This window comes from Aegilops tauschii, chromosome 3, assembly GCF_002575655.3.
Source record: "Aegilops tauschii subsp. strangulata cultivar AL8/78 chromosome 3, Aet v6.0, whole genome shotgun sequence".
NCBI lineage: Eukaryota > Viridiplantae > Streptophyta > Magnoliopsida > Poales > Poaceae > Aegilops > Aegilops tauschii.
This window is the reverse complement of record NC_053037.3, coordinates 478987480-479010297: the sequence shown is the minus strand read 5'-3', so window position 1 is coordinate 479010297 and position 22818 is coordinate 478987480.

Sequence of the window (22818 nt, the reverse complement as noted above, 5' to 3'; positions counted from 1 at the left end):
CTCCCATATGCTCCAAAACTCTGTATGGTCCTAAAAAACGGGGCGCTAACTTTCCCTTAACTCCAAAGCGCTTCACTCCTCGAAGTGGTGATACTCGAAGATAAACTATGTCTCCGACTTTGTGAACTGTCTCCTTACATTTAGAATCCGCATAACTCTTCTGCCTGGACTGGGCTACCTTGAGCCTATCACGAATCAACTCACTTTCTGTTCAGACTCTTTAATCAAATCTGGTCCAAACAACTGACCGTCTCCAACTTCGTCCCATAACAATGGTGTTCTACACCTCCTTCCGTACAAAGCTTCGAAAGGGGCCATCTTCAAACTGGTTTGATAACTGTTGTTGTAAGAAAACTCTGCATATGGCAAATTGTCGTCCCAACTAGATCCATAATCTAGCGCACAAGCTCTCAACATGACTTCCAAAATCTGATTGACTCTCTCGGTCTGTCCATCTGTCTGTGGGTGAAAAGCTGTACTGAATTCTAGCCTGGTTCCCAAAGTTTCATGTAACTGATTCCAAAACTTCGAGGTAAATTGGGTTCCTCTATCTGATACAATGGTCCTCGGAACTCCATGCAAACATACGATTCTGGTCATGTATATCTTTGCCAACTTAACACTGCTGTAGGTGGTCTTCACTGGGATGAAATGAGCTACTTTCGTCAAACGATCGACTACAACCCATATTGAGTCATAGCCTGAACGAGTCCTGGGCAATCCCGTGATAAAATCCATGCCTAGTTTATCCCACTTCCATTCGGGTATCGGCAATGGTTGTAGCAATCCTGCTGGCTTCTGATGTTCTGCCTTCACTCTCTGACATACATCACAAACTGCTACATACTCCGCAATATCCTTCTTCATACCGGTCCACCAGAAAGTATCCTTCAAATCCAAATACATCTTGGTATTTCCTGGGTGAATTGAGTACGGTGAATCATGGGCCTCTTGCAAGATCAACTTGCTGATCTCCGGATCATTGGGCACATAAACGCGGTCCTCAAACCATAAGGTATCATGCTCATCCTCACGAAATCCCTTGGCTTTTTCTTTGCTCATCTTTTCCTTTATCTCGTTAATTTCCTTGTCTGTCTTCTGAGCTTCTCTGATCTTTTCCATCAGGGTAGACTGAATCTCTAACGTTGCTAAATAGCCTCTTGGAACTATCTCCAAACATAGCTCTCGAAGATCCTCGGCTAACTCCTGGGGTAACTCTCCTGTCATGAGTGTGTTGACATGGCTCTTGCGGCTCAACGCATCTGCTACTATGTTAGCCTTCCCTGGGTGATAATGCAATCACATATCATAATCCTTAATGAGCTCCAACCATCTCCTCTGCCTGAGATTCAACTCCTTCTGCGTGAAAATGTACTTCAAACTCTTGTGATCCGTGTACACCTCACAATGGTTTCCGATGAGAAAATGTCTCCATGTCTTCAACGCATGCACTATGGCTGCTAATTCCAAATCATGTGTGGCATAATTCTTCTCATGGGGTTTAAGTTGTCGTGAAGCATATGAAACAACTCTTCCTTCCTGCATAAGCACTGCTCCAAGTCCTCGACGTGAAGCATCACAATAAACTTCATAATCCTTGCGTTGGTCTGGCAGAATTAACACTGGAGATGTAACCAATCGTTTCTTCAACTCTTGGAAACTAGCTTCACATTCCTCAGTCCAATTGAATTTGGTGTCCTTCTTCAATAGCTCAGTCACGGGTTTTGCAATCTTTGAGAAATTCTCAATGAACCTCCGGTAGTATCCTGCAAGTCCAAGAAAACTCCAGATCTCTCCAACTGACGTGGGTGATTCCCAACTTGTTACTGTGTCAACTTTGGCGGGGTCTACTGCTATTCCTTCTCCGGATATAACATGTCCGAGGAATCCAACTTCCTTCAGCCAAAACTCACACTTGCTGAATTCGGCGTATAACTGATGTTCTCTGAGTTTCTCAAGTACCAAACGCAAATGCTCCTTATGCTCCTCTTCATTCTTTGAGTAGACCAAAATATCATCAATGAACACCACGACGAACTTATCCAAAAACTCCATAAACACTTTGTTCATCAGGTTCATAAAATAGGCAGGTGCGTTAGTCAGACCAAATGACATAACGGTATACTCATACAGCCCATACCTGGTGGTAAAAGCCGTCTTAGGTATATCCTGCTCTCGAATCTTCAACTGGTGGTATCCTGATCGTAGATCGATCTTGGAAAATACCTTAGCTCCTTGTAAGCGGCCAAACAAATCATTGATCATCGGCAGTGGGTACTTGTTCTTGATGGTCACTTCGTTCAATCCTCGATAATCAATAACCATCCTCAACGATCCATCTTTCTTCTCCACTAGAAGTACTGGTGATCCCCAAGGTGACGAACTTGGGCGAATATAGCCTTTATCCAGTAACTCCTTAATCTGCTTCTTAATTTCCTCCAAATCTTTTGCGGGCATCCTGTACGGTCTCTTAGATATTGGTCCTGTGCCTGGCAAAAGTTCAATCAGAAACTCAATGTCTCTATCCGGTGGCATGCCTGGCAACTCTTCTGGAAAAACATCCGGGTAATCCTTCACCACTAGTACTTCCTCCTGTACAACTCCTGATAAGGAATTCACCTGAGTTCTCTTTGGCATATGCCGGGATACATACTTAATCCTTCTTCCTTCTGGGGTGGTAAGCGAAATCGTCTTACTGGCGCAATCAATGTTTCCTCCATACATCGATAGCCAATCCATACCCAAAATTACATCCAAACCTTGCGACTCAAAAACTATTAGGTCTGAGGGGAAAACATGCCTACCTATGGCCAATGGCATCTGAAAACATCCTTGGCTTGCCATATACTCTGCTCCTGGTGAACTTACTAACATAGGTGTTTTAAGAACCTTGGTGGGCAACTTATACTTATCCACAAATCCCCTTGATATGTATGAATGCGATGCACCAGTATCGAAAAGAACGAGTGCAGTAAATGACTTAACCAAAAACTTACCTATTACTGCATCAGGCTGTGCTTCAACCTCCTCCACGTAAACGTGGTTCACATGTCCTTTGTTGAAAGGGTTCGGCTTCTTCCCAGAGCTTCCATTTCCATTACCATTCTGGGCTTCAGGACATTCATTGACATAATGTCTAGTCTTTTGGCACTTAAAGCAAGTGACTTGGCTCAGGTCTCTCTTAGCTGGGGTTGAAGGGTTGGTACGGTTCTGGCCGTTGCTTCCTCCGTTCCCATTACCATTCTTGGAGCCATTATGATTGTGCGAACTACCTCCTCCATGGGTATGCTGAAACTGTCCTCCCGATTTCGGGGTAAAACGTGGCTTCTGCTGAGCTCCAGAATTGTAGTTCCCTTGTCCATACTTCCTCTTACGGTTTTCAATCTGCTGCTGCTTCCCTTCAATCATGAGTGCTCTATCTACCAACTCCTGGTAGTTATTGAAGGTTGCTACCATTAGCTGCATGCTCAGCTCATCATTCAGTCCTTCCAGAAACTTCTCCTGCTTGGCTGCATCTGTAGCAATGTCATCTGGTGCATAACGTGCTAACTTACTGAAATCCTCCACATACTGGCCTACGGTGCGTCCTCCTTGGCGTAGGTTGCGAAACTCACGCTTCTTCATAGCCATAGCTCCTGCTGAAACATGGGCTGTACGGAAAGCTTGCTGAAACTGGTCCCATGTGACAGTGTCAATAGGGTGTGTGGCTGTGTAATTCTCCCACCATGTTGCTGCGGGTCCATCAAGCTGATGTGCGGCAAAACGCACTCTCTCCGCATCTGTGCATCCTGCAGTGGTCAACTCCCTTCCAACTTTGCGGAGCCAATCATCTGCAACAATCGGCTCGGTGCTGCTGGAGAACACTGGCGGATTTAGCCTCAAGAAACGGGCTAAGTGATCAACAGGTGGTGGTGGTGGGTTGTTGTTGTTGTTGTTGCCTTGGTTCTGTACTAACACTTGCATCAGGGCATTCTGCTGCTGAATCAACGGTGTGATCTCCGGTGGGAAAACAAATCCGGTGTCGCATCTCGGAGGCATCTGATAGGTTTAGAAAAGATGAGGGTTTAGAATAGAATGAGGTCTAGAGAGAAAACACTACCCATATGCTCATGAGACAAACACAATCAATATCACTCAATCAAATCAAACAATGCATACAATCGATCTAACTAGCGTTACAAAAGTGCTCGAACTATACTATATACATGGGGGAATACTACTACTGATATGGTGGTCTACTAGAAATTTTGATCAGTCGAAGACTCCATGATATCTGCTCGAGCTTCATCAACAAAGTCATCTTCACTTGGTTCCGAGTCGGTGTCGTCGATGATGATGTAGTTATCCGAGCAAGCGCATTCATCATCTTCTCCTTTTGATGCTGGATTTCCCATGAATACTCCAATCTTCTTCTCCAGATCGTCATTCTTCCCTACTAGTGCGACGATTTCCTCCAAATAATCCTCGCGTGTAGCCTTGAGTTCTTCCTCCAACTCCTTGATCTTGGTCAATGCCTTCTTCAGATCTATCATGTCTGAGCACATCTGGTTCTCCTGGCGACGAATGTGTTGGTTTTGCTCCTGGATGAAAGCTGCAATTGATCCATCCTTCTTGGTGCTGATCATCTCCCATTGCTCGTCTCGGCGTCCATAAATCTGATAAATAGTATCCTTAAGCTCCCTGTGGTAGACTTCTCCAATGCGTCCCATAGAGATGTGGGCTGCCATGCTCTTCCCTAAACTCCAGGTTGGTGCTTCAAAAGAAAACTTTATAGGCTCAGTGACTGGTGTAAACGTCCTTCCTGGAATTTGAACTTGAATCTTCCAGCTCTCCTCTTCTGGTAGTGTGGCATTGTAGGTTCCGGTGATGCTTGGTATTCCAATGTTCAAGTACTTAGTGACTTCCTTCAAGTGTCGTCCAAAAGGTGTATCTTCATCTGGTTGCATGAACTTGTTCCTTGCATTCGCCATTCCTAAAAGATTAGAAAGTGGAAAGGAGTCAGAAATGAGAAGAGAGTAGTGTTCTAGGGTTTAAGCTTAGAGGTCGTGTCCTACAGTCAGCGTGTGCTCTGATACCACCTTTGTAGCGACCAGACCTCAAACAGTCTGTGCTACTGTGCACCAGTGTCATCCCTGGATCAGTAATGCTGACACGCACAGTACAAATGGAGGATTTATAACAGAGTAGCAATCACACACTTATTACAACGAATATCTCAAAAGAGAATAAGTATGATAAATATGGCTTAAGGCCATCTAATACGATAACAGCGGAAGACTTGGAAGAATAGTGAGTCCATCACCTCCAACGGCATCACTGAGTATAAGACCACGACCTAAGGCACCTTACTCGTCGTCTGAAAAGTCTGCTACATGAAACATTGCAGCCCGGAAACGGGTCAGCACATGGAATATGCTGGCAATGTAACACATAGAGAGTAATGAACATAATAATGCTATACTACATGCATATATGGCTGGTAGAAAGCTCTATGGTTACAGTTTTGCGAAAAGCCAGTTTTTCCCTACTGCAAAAGAATAAATTTTATTTAACTATCATGGTGGTTGTTAAACATTGAGATGGTTGACAGCATCTCAATCCCAATTAAGTATCATCATTAACCCAACAAGATTAATTAAAGTAACATGATGAGATTCACATGATAATCCAAGTACTAGATACTCAAGATGTCCATAACCGGGGACACGGCTAACCATGATTAGATTGTACACTCTGCACAGGTTTGCGCACTTTTCCCCACAAGACTCGATCGCCTCCGCTTGATTCTCGCACTACATGATGTTTGAGAAACGGATGACCGAGACACAGTCTTTCAGAAGCGTTAGCACCTTACGATGGGTAGACCGGTACACCTACATCCCCTACATCTGCTAGTCTACCACTGTAAGAGTTCACACAACTTAATCAACTATGCTAGAGCCCATAATAGCTTGTGGCTGCACACGGAAGTTTCTAGCATGAATAATCTCATGATCCCTTTGAACCTGGGTGGCGGTCCAAAAAGAAAAACAGGCAATCCTGGAATACCCAGGTACCTCAATCCACCCAGATGTGAGTTTTAGTTGCCACCTTAAGTAAACCATTAATTAACAATCTCACATTTGTCGTGAATATATCTCAAACCCAATCCACGTCTACAAGCATAGCATAGCAATATAAGCAAACGTAGAAGTAACTCCCAAAGGTTTGATAATGAAACAGGTGATAGGTACTACCTCTTCTACTTCCCAATACCCACAATTTAATTAGATCCTAATCATGCAATGTTGAGGATTGATCTAATGCAATAAAACTGGGTAGTAAAAGGGGTATGATCAAAGTGTTACTTGCCTTGCTGATGATCCGCGAAACCTAGCGATTCGAAGTAGCAAGCGGCGCACTCCGGGTACTCTATCGTAAACAAACAAGCAAACAATAAGTACTCATCTAATGCACGGGTAAAACTAAAATAAGAGAACTAACCAGAAAGTTCAACTTAAGAACTCCGATTTGCAAAAAGAATCAAATCGAACGAAGCAACGAAAGTCAAACGGCGCAAGAAACAAACTTCGTTTACTAATCTGGACCTAGGTCAAATTTTATAGAAACAGAAAACTTGTTTGATTTGGTTAAACGGAAAGAGAATTTCGAGACAAAACTCTAGGCGCTTGAATCGCCTGATTCCGATAAACGAGCGAAAAGTTATACTAGTTCGAAAATCTGATCAGAAATCGCGATCAGAAAAATCACGGAATAAATCCGAGAAAAGAAAAACGTCGAACAGATTAACGAACGAACGTTCGTTAACTGGATCTAAACGACGAACGCGTTCAATAAAACGAACGACCGAGCGAACGCTCGCTAATTAACCTAAACCAAAAAAAACCTATCTAAAAAAACCGACGAAAAAACGCGGAAAAACCGAACGGTTTTTCGCGAGGAAAACCGGCGGCTACCTCCGGCTCCGGCGAGGCGGCGGCGGCGGGACGGCGAGGGGCGGCGTCGGCGCGTCGGCGAGGCGGGGCGGCTGGCGGCGGGGGGGGAGGGGGGGTGGGGGTCGGGCTGGGGCGGCGCGGGGCTCGAGGCGGCTGGGGTTTGGCCTCGGGCTGGGCCGGCTCGGCGCTATATAAAGCCCCGGTCAGGCGGAGTCCTGACCGGTTACGGCCCATAGTCGGTTTCGTTTGTTTTTAAATAATTACGTGCAGAAAAACGATTAAAAGAAATACGAAACGAAATCCAAAAATCCCGAAATAAATTTTCCCCGGCTTCTAAAGTCAAGCCAGACAAGATGAACATTTATTTGGGGCCTAAATGCAATTTTGGAAAATGCACATTTTTCCTAAATTCAAATAAAATATCCGAAAACTCCGAAATAAAATCTTATTTGATTTTTTATTAAATCTTCAATATTCGTATATTTTGGGAAAGTCATTTTATTCCCTCTCTCATATTTTTATAATTGGAATAATTGAGGATAAAATAAATAAAACCAAATGATCCTATTTACAAAATTTGATAAATCTCAAATACAAAAATAACGAAATCCCCAACTCTCTCCGTGGGTCCTTGAGTTGCGTAGAATTTCTAGGATCAAACCAAAATGCAATAAAATATGATATGCAATGATGATCTAATGTATAACAATCCAAATTGAAAATTTGGGATGTTACACTGCCTCTATCAACCGATACATGGTTTCGAAAAGCACCTATCCATTTTAGTAAATGAGATACCTTTTTCATTTCTAACTATCCGTAGTTAACGACTGATTTTCCAAATTATGTACTTGTTTGCGAAACAGCCAAAATGAATTAAGCAAGATAGACCGTTAAAAACACCTTTTGAACATATGAAATTAACTTGCTTCCAATTTACCCAGTTTGTATGATGATGAAGCCAGACCACCATGAAGCTTTCTGGTAAATACAAAAAGTATTTTGGGACTACTACATGTGTCATTTCCACTTGTCCCTTGGCGACTTTTGAACCTAGCTAGGTTGGTAGGATAACTTACCATCATAACCCACACGATAGATTCGCAACCTCAAATAATTTTTTCATATAATAGTATGATGCACACCTAAATTTTTTCGTGCCTGCCTCTATCAACCGACACATGGTTTCGAATAGAACCTATCCAATTTTGTAAATAAGATACCTTTTTCATTTCTAACTATCCGTAGTAACGCATGATTTTCCTAATTTTGTACTTTTTTGCGAAAAGCAAAAATGTATTAAGCAAGATAGACCCTTCAAAACACCCTTTGAACAGATGAAATTAACTTGCTTCCAATTTACACATTTTGTATGATGAAGCCGGACCACAATGAAGGTTTCTCGTAAATGCAAAAAGTATTTTGGTACTACTACATGCGTCATTTCCACTTTTCCATTGGTGACTTTTGAACCTAGCTAGATTGGTACGATAACTTACCATCATAACCCACACGACAGCAGATTCGCAACCTCATGTCACTTATTCACATAATAATGAGATGCCCACCTATACTTTTCGTGCCTGCCTATATCAACCGATACATGGTTTCGAAGAGCACCTATCCATTTTACTAAATAAGATACCTTTTTCATTTCTAACAATCCGTAGTGAACAAATGATTTTCCAAATTTTGTACTTGTTTCCAAAAAAGCCAAAATGTATTAAGCAATATAGACCCTTCAAAACAACTTTTGAACATATGAAATTAACTTGCTTCCAATTTACGCATTTTGTATGATGATGAAGCCGAATCACCATGAAGATTTCTGGTAAATGCAAAAAGTATTTTGGGACTACTACATGTATCATTTCCGCTTGTCCCTTGGCGACTTTTGAACCTAGCTAGGTTGGTAGGATAACTAACCATCATAACCCACACGTTAGCAGATTCGCAAACTCATGTCATTTTTCCACATAATAATGAGATGCCCACCTATATTTTTTCATGCCTGCCTCTAGCAACCGATACATGGTTTCGAAGACCACCTATCCATGTTTCTCAATAAGTTACCTTTTTCATTTCTAACAATTCGTAGTTAACGAATGATTTTCCGAATTTTGTACTTGTTTGCAAAAAAGCCAAAATATATTAAGCAAGATAGACCCTTCAAGACATCCTTTGAACAGATGAAATTAACTTGCTTCCAATTTACGCATTTTGTATGATGAAACCGGACCACCATGAATCTTTCTGGTAAATGAAAAAGTATTTGGGACTACTACATGTGTCATTTCCACTTGTCCCTTGGCGACTTTTGAACCTAGCTATTTTGGTATGATAACTTACCATCAACACCCACACGACGGCAGATTCGCAACGTCATGTTATTTTTTAGCAAAATAATGAGATGCCCACCTATATTTTTCATGCCCGCCTCTATCAACAATTACATGGTTTCGAAGAGCACCTATCCATTTTAGTTATAAGATACCAGTTTCATTTCTAACTATCCGTAGTTAACGAACGGTTTTCCAAATTTTGTACTTGTTTGCGAAAAAGCCAAAATGTATTAAGCAAGGTAGACTCTTCAAAACACCCTTTGAACATATGAAATTAACTTGCTTCCAATTTACGCATTTTTTATGATGAAGCCGGACCACCATGAAGCTTTCTGGTAAATGCAAAAAGTATTTTGGGACTACTACATGTGTCATTTCCACTTGTCCCTTGGTGACTTTTGAACCTAGCTAGGTTGGTAGGATAACTTACCATCATAACCCACAGGACAGCAGATTCGCAACCTGATGTCATTTTTTCAGAGAATAATAAGATGCCCACCTATATTTTTTCATGCCTGCCTCTATCAACCGACACATGGTTTCGAATAGCACCTATCCAATTTTGTAAATAAGATACCTTTATCATTTTTAAATATCTACAGTTAACCAATGATTTTCCTAATTTGGTACTTGTTTGCGTAAAAGCCAAAATGTATTAAGTAATATAGACCCTTCAAAACACCCTTTGAACAGATGAAATTAACTTGCTTCCAATTTATGCATTTTCTATGATGAAGCCGGAACACAATGAAGCTTTCTGGTAAATGCAAAAAGTATTTTGGGATTACTACATGTGTCATTTCCACTTGTCCCTTGGCGACTTTTGAACCTAGCTAAATTGGTAGATAACTTACCATCATAACCCACACGACTGCAGATTCGCAACCTCATGTCATTTTTTTGACATAATAATGAGATGCCCTCCTATATTTTTTCATGCCTACCTCTATCAACCGATACATGGTTTCGAAGAGCACCTATCCATGTTCATAAATAAGATACCTTTTTCATTTCTAACAATCCGTAGTTAACGAATGATTTTACAAATTTTATACTTGTTTTGCAAAAAAGCCAAAACGTATTAACCAAGATAGACCATTCAAAACACCTTTTCAACATATGAAATTAACTTGCTTACCATTTACGCATTTTGTATGATGATGAAGCCGGACCACCATGAAGCTTTCTGGTAAATGCAAAAAGTATTTTGGGACTACTACATCTGTCATTTCCACTTGTCCCTTGGCGAATATTGAACCTAGCTAGGTTGGTAGGTTAACTTACCATCATAACCCACTAGACGGCAGATTCACAACGTCATGTCATTTTTTCACATAATAATGAGATGTCCACCTATATTTCTCATGCCTGCCTCTATCAACCGATACATGGTTTCGAAGAGCACCTATACATTTTAGTAAATAAGATACCTTTTTCATTTCTAACTATTCGTAGTTAACGAATGATTTTTTGAATTTGTGCTTGTTTACGAAAAAGCCTACATGTATTAAGCAAATAGACCCTTCAAAACACCTTTTGAACATATCAAATTAACTTGCTTCCAAATTATGCCTTTTGTATGATGATGAAGCCGAACCACCATGAAGTTTTCTGGTAAATGCAAAAAGTATTTTGGGACTACTACATGTGTCATTTCCACTTGTCCCTTAGGGACTTTTGAAATTAATTAGGTTGGTACGATAACTTACCATCATAACCCACACTACAGCAGATTCGCAACCTCATGTCATTTTTTCACATAATAATGAGATGCCCACCTATATTTTCTCATGCCTGCCCCTACCCACCTATTTGCAACCTCATGTCATTTGTTCACATAATAATGAGATGCCCACCTACGTTTTTTCATGCCTGCCTCTATCAACCGATACATGTTCGAAGAGCACCTATCTATGTTCGTAAATAAGATACCTTTTTCCTTCCTAACCATTCGTAGTTAGCAAATGATTTTCCGAATTTTGTACTTGTTTGCGAAAAGGCCAAAAATGTATTAAGCAAGACAGACCCTTCAAAACACCCTTTGAACAGATGAAATTAACTTGCTTCCAATTTACGCATTTTGTATGATGATGAAGCCAGACCACCATGAAGTTTTCTGGCAAATGCAAAAAGTATTTTGGGACTACTACATGTGTCATTTCCACATGTCCCTTGGCGACTATTGAACCTAGCTAGGTTGGTAGGATAACTTACCATCAGAACCCACACGACAGCAGATTCGCAACCTCATGTAATTTTTTCACATAATAATGAGATGCCCACCTATATTTTTCCATGTCTGCCTCTATCAACCAATACATGGTTTCGAAGAGCACCTATCCATGTTGGTAAATAAGATACCTTTTTCATTTCTAACAATCCGTAGTTAATGAATGATTTCCCGAATTTTCCACTTTTTTGCGAAAAAGGCAAAATGTATTAAGCAAGATAGACCCTTCAAAACTCCCTTTGAAGAGATGAAATTAACTTGCTTCCAATTTAAGCATTTTGTATGATGAAGCCAGACCACCATGAAGCTTTCTGGTAAATGCAAAAAATATTTTGGGACTACTACATGTGTCATTTCCACTTGTCCCTTGGCGACTTTTGAACCTAGCTAGGTTGGTAGGATAACTTACCATCATAACCCACACGACAGCAGTTTCGCAACATCATGTCATTTTTTCACATAATAATGAGATGCCCACCTATAGTTTTTCACGCCTGCCCCTATCAACCGATACATGGTTTCGAAGTGCACCTATCCATTTTTTAAATAAGATACCTTTTTCATTTCTAACTATCCGTAGTTAAGGAATGATTTTCCTAATGTCGTACTTCTTTGCGAAAATGCGAAAATGTATTAAGCAAGATAGCCCCTTCAAAACACCCTTTGAACAGATGAAATTAACTTCCTTCCAATTTACACATTTCGTATGATGAATCCGGAACACCAAGAAGTTTTCTGGTAAATGTAATAAGTATTTTAGGACTACTACATGTGTCATTTCCACTTGTCCCTCGGTGAATTTTGAACCTAGCTAGGTTGGTAGTATAACTTACCATCATAACCCACACGATGGCAGATTCGCAACCACATGTCATTTTTTCACATAATAATGAGATGCCCACCTAAATTTTTTCATGCTTGCCTCTATCAACCGAGACATGGTTTCGAAGAGCACCTATCCATGTTCGTAAATAAGATACCTTTTTACTTTCTAACTATTCATAGTTAACGAATGATTTTCCGAATTTTGTACTTGTTTGTGAAAAAGCCAAAATGTATTAAGCAAGATAGAACCTTCAAAACACCCTTTGAACAGATGAAATTAACTTGCTTCCAATTTACGCATTTTGTACGATGATGAAGCCAGACCACCATGAAGTTATCTGGTAAATGGAAAAAAGTATTTTGGGACTACTACATGTGTCTTTTCCACTTGTCCCTTCGCGACTTTTGAACCAGCTAGGTTGGTAGGATAACTTACCATCATAACCCACACGACAGTAGATTCCCAACCTCATGTCATTTTTTCACATAATAATGAGATGCCCACCTATATGTTTTCATGCCTGCCTCTATCAACTGATACATTGTTTCGAGGATCACCTATCCATTTTGGTAAATAAGATAGCATTTTCATTTCTAACTATTCGTAGTTAACAAATGATTTTCCTAATTTTGTACTTGTCTGCGAAAAAGCCAAAATGTACTAAGCAAAATAGACGCTTCGAAACACCCTTTGAAAAGAAGAAATTAACTTGCTTCTAATTTACGCATTTTGTATTATGAAGCCGGACCACCATGAAGCATTCTGGTAAATGTAAAAAGTATTTTGGGACTACTAAATGTGTCATTTCCAGTTGTTCCTTGGCGACTTTTGAACCTAGCTAGGTTGGTCGGATAACTTACTATTATAACCCACACGATGGCAGATTCGCAACCTCATATCATTTTTTCACATAATAATGAGATGCCCACCTATATTTTTGCATGCCTGCCTCTATCAACCGATACATGGTTTCTAAATGCACCTATCCATTTTTGTAAATAAGATTCCTTTTTCATTTCTAACTATCCGTAGTTAACGAATGATTTTCCTAATTTTGTACTTCTGTGCGAAAAAGCCAAAATGTATTAAGCAAGATACACCCTTCGAAACACCCATTGAACAGATGAAATTAACTTCCTTCCAATTTACACATTTTGTATGGTGATGAAGCCAGACGAACATGAACTATTCTGGCAAATGCAAAAAGTGTTTTGGGACTACTACATGTGTCATTTCCACTTGTCCCTTGGCGACTTTTGAACCTAGCTAGGTTGGTAGGATAACTTACCATCATAACCCACACGACATCAGATTCGCAACCTCATGTCATTTTTTCACATAATAATGAGATGCCCACCTTTATTTTTTCATGCCTGCCTCTATCAACCGATACATGGTTTCGAAGAGCACCTATCCATTTTGGTAAATAAGATACCTTTTTCATTTCTAACTATTTGTAGTTAAAGAATGATTTTCCTAATTTTGTACTTGTTTGTGAAAAAACCAAAATGTATTAAGCAAAATAGACCCTCTGGAATACACTTTGAACAGATGAAATTAATTTGCTTCCAATTTACACATTATGTATGATGAAGCCGGACCACCATGAAGCTTTCTGGTAAATGCAAAAATTATTTCGGCACTACTACATGTGTCATTTCCACTTGTCCCTTGGCGACTTTTGAACATAGCTAGGTTGGTAGGATAACTTACCATCATAACCCACAGGACAGCAGATTCGCAACCTCATGTCCACATAATAATGAGATGCCCACCTATATTTTTTCATGCCTGCCTCTATCAACCGATGCATGGTTTCGAAGAGCACCTATCCATTTTGTTAAATAATATACCTTTTTCATTTCTAACTATCCGTAGTTAATGAATGATTTTCCTAATTTTGTACTTGGTTGCGAAAATGCCAAAATGTATTAAGCAAGATAGACCCTTCAAAACACCCTTTGAACAGATGAAATTAATTTGCTTCCAATTTACGCATTATGTATGATGAAGCCAGACCACCATATGAAGCTTTCTGTTAAATGCAAAAAAATATTTTGGGACTACTACATGTGTCATTTCCACTTGTCTCTTGGCGCCGTTTGAACCTAGCTAGGTTGGTAGGATAACTTACCATCATAACCCACACGACAGTAGATTCGCAACCTCATGTCCAAATAATAATGAGATACCCACCTATATTTTTTCATGCCTGCCTCTATCAACCGATACATGGTTTCAAAGAGCACCTATCCATTTTGTTAAATAAGATACCTTTTTCACTTCTAACTATCCATAGTTAACGAATGATTTTCCTAATTTTGTACTTGTTTGCGAAAATGCGAAAATGTATTAAGAAAGATAGAACCATCAAAACACCCTTTGAACAGTTGGAATTAACTTGCTTCCAATTTACGCATATTGTATGATGAAGCCGAACCAACATGAAGCTCTCTTGTATATGCCAAAAGTATTTTGGGACTACTACATGTGTCATTTGCACTTGTCCCTTGGTGACTTTTGAACCTAGCTAGGTTGGTAGGATAACTTACCATCATAACCCAGACGACAGCAGATTCGTAACCTCATGTCATTTTTTCACATAATAATGAGATGCCCACCTATATTTTTTCATGCCTGCCTCTATCAACTGATACATGGTTTCAAAGAGCACCTATCCATTTTTGTAAATAAGATACCTTTTTCATTTCTAACTATCCATAATTAATGTATGATTTTCCTAATTTTATACTTGTTTGCGGAAAAGCCAAAATGTATTAAGCAGGATAGACCCTACAAAACACCCTTTGAATAGAGGAAATTAACTTCCTTCCAGTTTACGCATTTTGTAGGATGAAGCCGGACCACCATGAAGCTTTGTGGTAAATGCAAAAAGTATTTTGGGACTACTACATGTGCTATTCCCACTTGTCCCCTGGTGACTTTTGAACCTAGCTAGGTTGGTAGGATAACTTAGCATCATAACCCACACGACAGGAGATTCGCAACCTCATGTCATTTTTTCACATAATAATGAGATGCCCACCTATATTTTTCATGCATGCCTCTATCAACCGATAAATGGTTTCGAAGAGTACCTATCCATTTTTGTAAACAAGATACCCTTTTCATTTCAAACTATCCAGAGTTAACGAATGATTTTCCTAATTCTGTACTTGTTTGTGAAAAAGCCAAAATGTATTAAGCAAAATAGACCTTTCAAAACATCCTTTGAATAGATGAAATTAACTTGCTTCCAATTTACGCATTATGTATGATGAATCCGGACCACCATGAAGCTTTCTCGTAAATGCAAAAGGTATTTAGGGACTACTACATGGGTCATTTCCACTTGTCCCTTGGAGACTTTTGAACCTAGCTAGGTTGGTAGGATAACTTATGATCATAACCCACACGACAGCAGATTCGCAAGCGCATCTCATTTTTTCACATAATAATGAGATGCCCACCTATATTTTTTCATGCATGCCTCTATCAAGTGATACATGGTTTCGAAGAGCACCTATCCATTTTTGTAAATAAGATATCTTTTTTATTTCTAACTATCTATAGTTAATGAATGATTTTCCTAATTTTGTACTTGTTTGCGAAAAAGCCAAAATATATTAAGCAAGATAGACCCTTCAAAACACCCTTTGAGCAGATGAAATTAACTTGCTTCCAATTTACGCATTTTGTATGATGAAGCCGGACCACCATGAAGCTTTCTGGTAAATGCAAAAGGCATGTGGGACTACTACATGTGTCATTTCCACTTGTCCCATGGCGACTTTTGAACCTAGCTAAGTTGGTAGGATAACCTACCATCATAACCCACATGACAGAAGATTCGCAACCTCATGTCATTTTTTCACATAATAATGAGATGCCCACCTATATTTTTTCATTCCTGCCTCTATCAACCGATACATGGTTTCGAAGAGTACCTATCCATTTTTGTAAATAACATCCCTTTTTCATTTCTAACTATCCGTTGTTAACGAATGATTTACCTAATTCTGTACTTGTTTGCAAAAAAGCCAAAATGTATTAAGCAAAATAGACCCTTCAATACACCCTTTGGACAGATGAAATTAACTTGCTTCCAATTTACGCATTTTCTATGATGAAGCTGGACCACCATGAAGCTTTCTGGTAAATGCCAAAAGTATTTTGGGACTACTACATGCGTCATTTCCACTTGTCCCTTGGCGACTGTTGAACCTAGCTAGGTTGCTAGGATAACTTACCATCATAACCCACACGACAGCAGATTGGCAACCTCATGTGACTTTTTCACATAATAATGAGATGCCCACCTATATTTTATCATGCCTGCCTATATCAACTGATACATGGTTTTGAAGATCACCTATCCATTTTGTTAAATAAAATACCTTTTATATTTCTAACTATCTGTAGTTAACGAATGATTTTCCTAATTTTGTACTTGTTCGTGAAAAATCCAAAATGTATTAAGCAAGATAGACCCTTCAAAACACCCTTTCAACAGATGAAATTAACTTGCTTCCAAATTAAACATTTTGTATGATGAAGCTGTACCATCATGAAGATTTCTGGTAAATGAAAAAAGTATTTTGGGACCACTACATGTGTCATTTTCACTTGTCCCTTGGCGTCTTTTGAACCTGGCTAGGTGATGGTAGCTACAACTACGTCGGTATTTCCCCGAAGAGGGAGGGATGATGTAGTACATCGACGGTAGGTATTTCCGTCAGTTATGAAACCAAGGTATCGAACCAGTAGGAGAACCAAGAAACACAACATAGACAACACCAGCACGCAAACAACAACACCTCACAACCCGAGGAGTTAAAGGGGTTGTCAATCCCTTCCGGGGTACGGCGCCTCAAGATAGGCAAGCGGGCGTAAGGTAAATTGTAGTAGATTGATAGATCGAATGCCAAATAAAATAAATAAAGATAAAACGCAGCAAGGTATTTTTGTATTTTTTGGTTTACTAGATTTGAATAAAAATGCAAAGGAAAAGTAAATCGCAAGGCAAATATATGAGAAAGAAGACCCGGGGGCCATAGGTTTCACTAGTGCCTTCTCTCGAGAAAAATTGCAAACGGTGGGTAAACAAATTACTGTTGGGCAATTGATAGAACTTCAAATAATTATGATGATATCCAGGCAATGATCATTACATAGGCATCACGTCCAAGATTAGTAGACCGAGTCCTGCCTGCATCTACTACTATTACTCCACACATCGACCGCTATCCAGCATGCATCTAGTGTATTAAGTTCATGGAAAAACGGAGTAATGCAATAAGAACGATGACATGATGTAGACAAGATCCGTTTATCTATATGGCGGTAGATATAGATCTCATCTTTTTATCCTTAGTAGCAGCGATACATACGTGTCGGTTCCCTTTCTGTCACGGGGTTCAAGCACCGTAATGTCGAACCCACTACCGGGCACCTCTTGCCAAACAAAACCCAAATATCGGAGAAGAAATACGAGGCTATAAGATATCATGCATATAAGAGAACAAAGAAACTCAAATAACTTTCATGGATATAAAAATATATAACTGATCATAAACTCGAAGTTCATCAGATCCCAACAAACACACCGCAAAAGAGTTACATCATATGGATCTCCAAGAGACCATTGTATTGAGAATTCAGCGAGAGAGAGAAAGCCATCTAGCTACTAACTACGGACCCAAAGGTCTAAAAAGAACTACAAATGCATCATCGGAGAGGCACCAATGGAAGTGGTGAACCCCTCCGTGATGGTGTCTAGATTGGATTTGGTGGTTTTGGACACTGCGGCGGCTGGATGAATATTTCTTCGACTCCCCTAGGGTTCTGGTATTTTTGGGGTACTTATAGAGCAAAGAGGCGGTCCGGGGGGCACCCGAGGTGGGCACAACCCATCAGGGCGCGCCTGGGCCTCCTGGCGCGCCCTGGTGGGTTGTGCCCCCCTCGGGGCACCTCCCAGGTGCAACCAGGGCCCATTTCCTTCCTTCTGGCCCATAAAAAATCATCGTGAAGTTTCATGGCATTTGGACTCCGTTTGATATTGATTTCATGCGATGTAAAAAACATGGAAAAACAACAACTGGCACTTGGCATTATGTCAATAGGTTAGTACCAAAAAATGATATAAAATGATTATAAAACATCCAAGATTGATAATAAAACAACAAGGAACAATCAAAAATTATAGATACGTTGGAGACGTATCAGCATCCCCAAGCTTAACTCCGACTCATCCTCGAGTAGGTAAGTGATAAAAATAGAATTTTTGATGTGGAGTGTTGTTCATCAAGTCATATCATATTATTTTATTTATAGCATGGACATTTGGACTTTTATGTGATTCAAAGCAATAGTCTAGTTTTGACATAATAATTTAGATACTCAAGCATATCAACAAGCAACCATGTCTTTCAAAATATCAATGCTAAAACAAGTTATCCCTAGCCCATCATGCTCAAACATTGATCCATTCATGAGGCACACTCCAATATTAACTACACCCAATACTTGAGCACGATCATATTGCCTCCTAGTTGGTGCTTTTTATGAGAGAAGATGGAGACTCAAATTTAAAATAAAAATTGCATAAAGTATAAGAAAGGCCCTTCGCAGAGGGAAGTAGGGATTTGTAGAGGTGCCAGAGCTCAAAGCGAAAAATTAGAGATAAAAACATTTTGGGAGGTGTATCCATCCCACCAACGAAAACGACATAGAGTTCCCAACACTTTCCATGCTAGATATGCCATAGGGGGTTCCCAAATAGAAAATAAAGTTTATTCCTTTTTCCACCATTCTTTCACTTTCCATGGCTAGCCGTATCCACGGGTGCCCTCCATACCAACACTTTCCAAGGAATTTATTATTCGAAAACATAAATAAATTCATTTTTTTGCATTTAGGGACTGGGCATCCCTAAGACCTTTGCCTTACTCTCGTGCAATGACAAGTGAATAAACACTCATCTTGAGAATAACACATATAGCATGGAAAATATTAGCCACCCGTTACCGTTCTCCGAGCGAAACAAACACACAAAAGAGAAATTTATTTTGAAAATTAGAGATGGCACATGCAAATTTGCTTAGAATGGCAAAAGAATACCGCATATAGGTAGATATAGTGGACTCATGTGGCAAAACTGGTTTAAAGGATTTTGGATGCACAAGTAGAGGTCATACTTAGTGCAAAATGAAGGATAGCAAAAGATTGGGAAGCGAGCAACCAAAGAAACGAATAATCTCATAAGCAAGCATTAAGCATAATTAACACTGAATAATGCACAAGTAGGATATAATTTTTATTGCAAGATTATTAACTTTCGTGCATGCATAGGGAATCACAAACCTTAACACCAATATTCTTACTAGAGCACAATTACTCATCAACATAACTCACATATCACATCATCATATCTCAAAACTATTACTAAGAATCAAGTTTATTTTGTCCAATGATCTTCACGACTTTTTCTTTTACTTTATCCTTCTTGGATATCTATCACTTTGGGACTAATTTTTATGTGTTGCTTTTCGTAAGCTCAAACAAATATAATTGAAGATCATGAGCATAACAAATTTTCTTTCTCTCAAAATAATTTAAGTGAAGCAAGAGAGAATTTCTTCAAAATTTTACTAACTCTCAAATAAATCTAAGTGAAGCAAGAGAGCATTTATTCAAAAATAACAAAGCACACCTTGCTCAAAAAGATATAAGTGAAGCACTAGAGCAAGTCCTAGCTCATAAAAGATTTAAGTGAAGCATAGAGAGCAATTCTAACAAGTCATGATATAATTTTGGCTCTCTCAAAAAGGTGTGTCCAGCAAGGATTGATGACTTAAAACACAAAATAAAACAAGCAAAGACACATATCATACAAGACGCTCCAAGCAAAACACATATCATGTGACGAATAAAAATATAGCCCCGAGTAAAATACCGATAGTTGTTGGAAGAAAGCGGGGATGCCAGTCGGGGGCACCCCAAGCATTGTTGGTTGCTCATTCTTGAATAATAGCTTGGGATGTCGGGGCATACCCAAACTTAGGCTCTTACATCCTTCCTTCATCCATCGCAAGATAACCCAAAACTTGAAAACTTCAATCGCACAAAACTCAACAAAACCTTCGTGAGATCCGTTAGTGTAAGAAAAATAAACTACTACTATAAGTGTTGTATCAAACCAATTATTATTTTGTTTTTGTATTATATCTACTGTATTCCAACTTATCTATGGCAAAAAACTCATCAAAGAAAACTATAGAGCCATCAAAATAAGCACATAACACAAAGAAAACAGAATTTGTCAAAATAGAACAGTCTGTAGGAATCTGATTTAAACAAATAGTCCTGGAACTCCAAACATTCTGAGAAACTAGGATAGCCTAGATAATTCTTATATTGATCTTCTGCAAAAATAATTAGCATTTTATCATGTTCTGGTGAATTTTGGCAATTATTTTCGTGAGCATAAAGTTTCTGTCTTTTTCAGCAAGATCAAACAACTATCACCCAAGAAGATCCTATTGGTTCTACTTGGCACAAACACTAATTAAAACATAAAAAACACAATCATAACAGTAGCATAATTGTGCTAACACTCAAGAACAGCAAGCAAAAAGCAAAAATTAATTTTATTCATTGGGTTGCCTCCCAACAAACGCTATAGTTTTACGCCCTTAGCTAGGCATAAAGCAAGGATCTAAGTTTTGTCATCTTTGTCCAACTCTTCAAACAAATACTTAGAATCCCTCAAAGATTTAGCATAAAGATTTTCAATAACAACACTCCTGGGAATAAATTCAAAGATTTCATTCTTGCAAAAAGGATCTCTTATCACTTCAACCAAATCAGGGTGGATACTAATCATCTTAATATCTCCTTTATTGCTATCACTAGGAGTTGCACCCTTATTTTTGGATTCCTACTCTTTATGGGAGTTTCCTCAATAATTTTGGTGGTAGTAAAAGCCGTGCTTAGATTACTAAAGATTTCTTCCAATTTATCGATTTGAGACGGACTTTCTTCTATTCCTTCATGGATTAAAGTACCCCTTTATTTTAACAACTTAAAAATATTGCCCGCTTTCGATCCAAGATTAGTGGCAAAATTATGCATCTTTTTATGTACAATTTCCATATGATCTTCGGTTAGCATTTTCTTTTCGATAGCATCTATTCTTTCCATAACATGCTCAACATTCAAAATTGTTTCATTAACCATAAGAGGTGGTGAGCCCACTAAATTTCCCATAGCATTAAGAGCATCAAAAGGGGGACTCATTAAGAAATTTACCCCGGTAATTGTAGCAAGGACGAATCTATACCAAGTGGTGATGCCAACATAAAAACAACACAGAAGCACAACAGTAGATTGCTTATGGATAGATCTATTATGAGCATTGCAAATTCTATACCAAGCATCTTTTAAACTTTATCCTCCCCTTTTTTAAAAGTTGAGAACCTCGTTCTCGGGAGTGCAGGCAATAGAGGAGGAATTATCCATAACGGCACACAAGATCTCACACGAAAAAACGGATCCGGCAAGAAAAACGGCGAACGGAAAAAAGAGGCGAGTAAAACGACAAAATTTTGTGAAGTGGGGGAGAGGAAAACAAGAGGCAAATGGTGAATAATGTAAATTGCAAGGAGATGAGATTTGTGATTAGGAACCTGGTTATGTTGAAGATCCTCCCCGGCAACGGCGCGAGAAATTCTCCTTGATGGTAGCTGCAACAACCTCGGTATTTCCCCGGAGAGGGAGGGATGATGTAGCACAGCGACGGTAGGTATTTCCCTCAGTTATGAAACCAAGGTATCGAACCAGTAGGAGAACCAAGCAACACAACGTAAATAGAACCTACAAACAAACAACAACACCTCGCAACCCGATGAGTTAAAGGGGTTGTCAATCCCTTCTGGGGTACGGCGCCTCAAGATAGGCAAGCGGACGTGAGGTAAATTGTAGTAGATTGATAGATCGAACGCCAAATAAAATAATAAAGATAAAACGCAGCAAGGTATTTTTGTATTTTTTGGTTTAATAGATCTGAATAAAAATGCAAAGGAAAAGTAGATCGCAAGGCAAATATATGAGAAAGAAGATCCGGGGGCCGTAGGTTTCACTAGTGGCTTCTCTCGAGAAAAATAGCAAACGGTGGGTAAACAAATTACTGTTGGGCAATTGATAGAACTTCAAATAATTATGACGATATCCAGGCAATGATCATTACATAGGCATCACGTCCAAGATTAGTAGACCGACTCCTGCCTGCATCTATTACTCCACACATCGACCGCTATCCAGCATGCATCTAGTGTATTAAGTTCATGGGAAAACGGAGTAATGCAATAAGAACGATGACATGATGTAGACAAGATCCGTTTATCTATATGGCGGTAGATATAGATCGCATCTTTTTATCCTTAGTAGCAATGATACATACATGTCGGTTCCGTTTCTGTCACTGGG